Raw genomic sequence first — 6,022 nt, 5'->3', positions numbered from 1 at the left:
TTCTCTTGGATGTAGTCCCAGAATTCCTCTACAGGAACTGACGTGCTCAAGTGATTCTCGTACGTTGTTGCCTCGGGATCCTCTGGGGCTATGTGAGCTTCCGGGTCCTCTGCTTCATATTCTGAAAGTTAAATCAACATTGCTAATATGATTAACAGGTTCGAACTCAAAACTCCCCTACCGAATGCAATTACCTGTCATGTAGATGTAAAATCTTCAGTGACCATACAGCCACTCTTCCAACAGTTAACCATTAAAAAAGCTACTTTGTTCTTAATTTATGTCTCTAAGTTTGGTATGTTAGACTTTTAAAAGTCAGGGTTGATATATCTCGTGCTTATAGTGAATAAGGTAACCAGTTGTGTAGCTAAATGACAAGTTTTTATTTTTATTTCCCTGCTTTAGGCTTCTCTCAAAATTTGTCTTCTTTAGTGTGACTTTAAAGAACTGTTGGTTTTTATTTTCTTACCTATATTGCTCTGTTGATCCTCGACATCTGGTTGAATGTCACCCATTGTCCTCACTGACAGGGAAACGTGGGCCTGTGACTTACTTGTTGACGGATGACGCCTCCTCATCAAAGGAGAAGAAAATTTAAATATCAATCAAATACCATTTACCATGCAGGGGCACGCCATAAAAAATTCCAATATGTACCTCAAGCTGATAAATTATGAATAAATTCAGCGCCAAAATCTGCTCTGGGCGATTCCATTTTGCCTAAGTACTAGTCCTGAAGTCTTCTGTGTTAAGAGAATAGCTGTCGGAAACCGAAGTGCAGTTCGTACATTTTCGGTAGAACTCTTCTTCCCAAAAGATAGCGAACAGTACAGTTCGTTTTCCGCTTGATGATCGGGAAGCCGGAATGTTGGACGTAGGTTCCGAGTTTACACGAACAAGCCGTCAGTTTTAACGACATTCATTGGCTGAGAGGCAACACACTCCGAGCATAAATGTTAGGGTGTTGAAGATGGAGAACGCCATGGACTCAGCGATTTATGCCATCATTGCCGTTTTCAGGCTTTACGTGTATGTCGAGGAAAAGTCGCAAAAATATGCAGCCGGCACCACCAGATGGAAATGTGCTCTTTTCAGCCTATAGTGTCATATTTTTAAGTTTTCTTCTCCTTTAAACAACACAGAGACGTTTGGATGTAGGGCAGAACTTGTAAACATTTTAACTCGCATGCCTTTTTTGGTTTTGTTTGTTGAGGACGGTGGGGGGGGGGGGGGGGGGGGTTGGGTGTAAGTTTTTGTGCCGTACAACCGCCTGATCAAAATAACCCTAACGGGATACATAAAATACTGGTGCATGTTTATGTATAATATATACAATAATCATAAGCATGCTAATTCTTATAATCTTCAAAGACAACCACAAAGACGAGACCATCGGGTCCAGCTGGCCCCAGAATTACCAAGCTATCTTAAACTTAATGAGACATTTATTTAATTACTCAGTAATATTAAGAATTGTCAGAGATCTTCAAGACAGATTGATAATTTGTGGTTAAATTCAAATCTAAGATTAGGGGTAATACCAAAGTTTAGACAAAAGTTAACTTAAAGTCTACATAAATCGCTTGGCTTTAATTTCTTTAATATGCAGTATGGGGTGTGGCCTGACCTATTCAAGGACCCAAAAGCTTGTCCGCTTTCTTATTAAGTGTGTGTGTAGGAGTGGGGGGTGGGGGGATAAAGAGGGTTTTAAGCCACAATTTTCTCATGTCTCGACCGGAAATTAAGTAGCTTGTTGTTGTGGTGTCAATTGGGATATCTGTTAAAAAAACACCTCCTTTGAGGAAACAGCCCGAACTGGGGAACCCGCGTTGGGGGCGCTAAGCTGTTCCTGCGTTCTCAGTATGTTCCCGACCACTGACGCAATACATGCATAAAACAGAAGGATTAATAACATTAATATAAACTATGCTTTAAGAGCGAAACAATGTTCTCAATTGTTTTGTTTTGGCATATCTTTTGTTTCATAATCCTTAAAACCATACTTTACATTTCCTTTTATAGCACTCAATAAGTCTGAAGCAGGTTCATGATCCTGTCGCCAGAATTTCGTTACATGACTACAAGCACTGACAATTCAGCTGGCGCTGTCTTGACCCGCGACCCGCCCATCCACGCTACCAAAGTTCTGCCGCCACTGAACTATCAACCACCCTACCCAATCACATTATACTGACACTGGGTCAACCAGTCCCGTAACAGTACGTGTACAAAATCACTGGAATTATCCGCTCCGTTAAACATCTTTGCTTGAGAGAAGGTGTTAACAGAAGTAACGCGTTTAACCGAGTTACCTGTAAATGATGATTACTGCAACAACAATGGTACAGGCTACAAGAACACCAGTCACGCTCCCTGTGACTCTCCCGACCATCATGTTTGAAATTGGGACTGCTGTAATGACAATAACAGTAACAAGAATTGGTAATAGATTTATTTATTTATTTGATTGGTGTTTTACGCCGTACTCAAGAACATTTCACTTATACCGAGCAGAGCCCTCGGAAAACCCACGACCATCCGTAAGTTGCTGTCAGAATTTCCCACGTACGGCCGGAGAGGGAGCCAGCATGAGCTGGACTTGAGCTCATAGCGACCGCATTGGTGAGAGACTCCTGGGTCATTATGCTGCGCTAGCGCACTAAGCAAATGAGCCACAGAGCCCCCCCCCCCCCCCCCCCAAAAAAAAAAAAAAAAACCAACAACATGAACATTAACAACACATTTTCCGCTGCCACCACATATTTTCATTACTGGTTCCCGCCTCACCCCCCCCCCCCCACTCATAAAAAATGAAAAGACAATCGTTTTTCTGAAAATTAAACAGCAGACATAGAACGCCCGCTCTGTCTGGTTTCATCCCACCATATAATACTCGCCGCGGTCGCATAAATGAAATATTCGTGGGTACGGCGTAAAACATCAATTAAATAAATAAAAAGGTAAGAAAGTATATTTATGTACCTTTACAGCTGTCATCCACGAAGCCGTCAGGGCATCCTCTCTGACATAACCCATTGGTAATGTTACATCGTGTTCCACAGCCTTGGTTACACTGCTGGGAGCAGTTGTCTCCCCATGATCCGGATTCGCACGCTAGGGGAGTGTAAAACAAGTGTTCAGCGTTCTGTAGCATTCGCAATAGCTATGACAAAACTCGATGCCGTGTTGCATCCAGGACACACGTTACGTTAATGGTCTATGTTGAAGGGGCAGATTTCCAGATTTTTTTAAGAATGTTGAAACGCATTCAAATGTTTGAAAACTATGGTGGGCGTTATGAGCCATACTGACGGTATCTAGGAACTCTGACGTTACATCCTCTTTTTTCCTGATGTTCACCAGAAGGTAGGCATTTGGTAACATTATTTCAGTAATCTTTCGCTCATGGGTAAAAAGAGTTATTCTAACATTCACTGACGTTATTAAAGTCGAAAAAATTTCCTGCGATGTCAGAGTTCCTAACCTCTGATAGTTTGGTCCGTAAAGCGCACCCTAGAATTAAAATGTTTGGGCGCCTTTAATTCTTTTCACAAAAATCTTAAAAAAATAAATTAAAGTACATTTATGTCTAGTTTTAAGTGGTGTATTTAGTGATTTCATACGGTCTGTACCTTTAAACTAAATGTAAAAATGAGTTGCATTTGACTCCTAACTAGACCTAACTAAAAATTACAATTAAGAGAACTGAAAAGGGGAAATTCGTCACTGGTGTAAAGCGAGATAACATGTAAATCAGGCAGCACAAAGATTTCCACGATACAACCTTTGCTTGTGGATCGCACATATGAACAATGACACATTGAAAGCGAATTATATTGAGGTCTAGTAGACTATATAGGATCTTCCTTTTAATCGATAATGTATTATAAAGAATTCTTAATTCTCAAAGAACTGTACTACATAGCTGAAGTTACATGGCAGGTCTCCGACATTTGAAAATCGCCAAACATCTCCCGTCGTCTAGACAACAAGGGGAGATAACCCAGTCAAAAAAGTGCGCCATCGTCCATCATCTAAATATAGAGACGTTAGTGAATTTATGGTTGAAGGGAAGCCCCGGATAAAACTGAACATTTCATTGTTCACTCAAAGTCAGACAAATGTCAGTAGACGTCAACTTTATTGAGAGAGCGTCTTAAATAGCAGCACATTTTTCCCCGTCAGCAATGTGTCTCTTCAAAGGATAGGAAGTCACAAATTCGACGAGAGTGACTGCCACAGTGGCTTGTCGCAGCTAGAAACAGATTTGATAATATCAAACTGATATAGCGCAATGTTATGTCTTCATATGATGTACTCACGGGTGAGACACGTTATGTCTGTATACACGTATCCAGGTGCACACGATGAATTCCCCAGGGTAACGGGACATTCCCCAGACATCTTGTTACATACACTACCGTTATAACAGTTACCACACTCCAAAGCACAGTCCCCGCCCCAAAAACCATTCGCACATTCTGAAACCAAGAGTGATAAAGACAGTGGTATCAATATGAACATGTATTCCTGTCACTAGTTTAATCATGTTCCAGCAGTTTTGCAAAAATTTCGGATATCTGTTGTCCTAACTCTTTAATGCCGTGGCTTAGTTATAATTTACAGACAACAATTTACAACATGGTATGCAGAGCAAGTCATGATTATCAGGGCGTTTTCCATTGAAAACTACATTGTATACCGTGTATCTAAGGCAAAAAAAAAAAACAATGAATATAGAACTGAGTCTTAAAGTGAAAGAAAGCTAAAATAAAAATAATACACATAGCTCATCACAATCAGCTGAAAACTGTCCAAAAATTTCAAATTAATTTCTAACATTTTAACAATAATAATGTTTAGGTATTCTGAAGTTTCTCTCCATACTGAACACCACTTTCAATGTTGGAATATTTCTTAGTACCCACAAGTAAAAAATTACTTATGTAATGTTATTTTTTTTATCAGTATGGTCCTACAAGGTGAAATTAATGAAGAAATGTTATGAGACCCTAGAGTGCCTTGCTACTGGCAGTATTGTTTACACAGTCAAGCATTTAACAGTGGCAGCATTTAATTCCACGAAAAAAAAGTCGAAATACATATGTAAGTTTTAGAGATAATCTTCAGCTGGCTTTCTTTTGATGTTCACTTCATTATTTTCACCGGCCCGGATAGCACAGTTGGTAGAGCGTCCGCTTCGGGGCCGGTAGATCCAGGATCAATCCTTGATCGAGTCACACCTCTTTAAAAGAGGAAGTTGTAACTTCCTCGCTTGGCGTTCAGCATGAAGGGGATAGTGCAACGACTGGTTGACCCGTATCAGTATAATGGCTCGGGCGGGGCGGCTTACTTGCCTTCGGCAAGTCGTCTCAGTGAAGCAGCATTAAATAAAAGAGCGGTGGAAATCCGTCCTGCAACAAGGAGGCACATTACACGTACATGCACCCTAATGATTTCTTCGTCGTTATATGACTGAAAAATTGTTGAGTACGACGTTAAACCCCAAGCACTCACGCACTCACTCATTATTTTCATCCGGTTTTTTCCTTTAAAGTGAAATGGCTTGTTCAGTATGTGTAAAGAACGGAACAGAACGAGCTCAACGAAAAAGGCTGTCGCTATTACAGGTGCATGGAGATAGCTTGACACCAGACTGGTGATTATGGGTACACATTGGCAAGTCGCGACATTAAAAACTCCTATAAAGAATTATATCTCCAAACTATAATGTCTATGTTGACGTTAGCACACTGATTGATCGCCACAAAAGATTAATTGGATTGACACCTATCAAACCGCTATAATCGGTACGAAGCCAATCACATGCGCAATAACACGGTCATTCGAATATATATTGATGAACTTCTTTCAATAACTGACCACACACAAAATACTGAGAACATACAGAAACCCTACCACCAATACCGTGGTGGTGAGTTCAAGTCCAGCTCATGCTGGCTTCCTCTGCGGCCCTACGTGGGAAGGTCTGCCAGCATCTTGCAGATAGTCGTGGGCTTGC

The 6,022-nt window shown here is 40.8% G+C and overlaps 1 long non-coding RNA gene across 1 annotated transcript; it reads right to left on the bottom strand.

Annotated features, from left to right (window-relative positions):
* Positions 1–86: 86 nt before the first annotated feature.
* Positions 87–3,109, bottom strand: LOC135481287 (uncharacterized). Its single transcript, XR_010445985.1, has 4 exons — positions 2,983–3,109; positions 2,313–2,412; positions 470–573; positions 87–121 (listed from the first exon to the last, which is right to left on the bottom strand). It is a non-coding gene; the product is annotated as an uncharacterized LOC135481287 (long non-coding RNA).
* Between the last annotated feature and the right edge of the window lie 2,913 nt (positions 3,110–6,022).

This window comes from Liolophura sinensis, unplaced genomic scaffold, assembly GCF_032854445.1.
Source record: "Liolophura sinensis isolate JHLJ2023 unplaced genomic scaffold, CUHK_Ljap_v2 scaffold_15, whole genome shotgun sequence".
In the NCBI taxonomy this organism is placed as follows: domain Eukaryota; kingdom Metazoa; phylum Mollusca; class Polyplacophora; order Chitonida; family Chitonidae; genus Liolophura; species Liolophura sinensis.
Note: the sequence above shows the minus strand (reverse complement) of the source record. Positions and strands in the feature narration are given on the sequence as shown.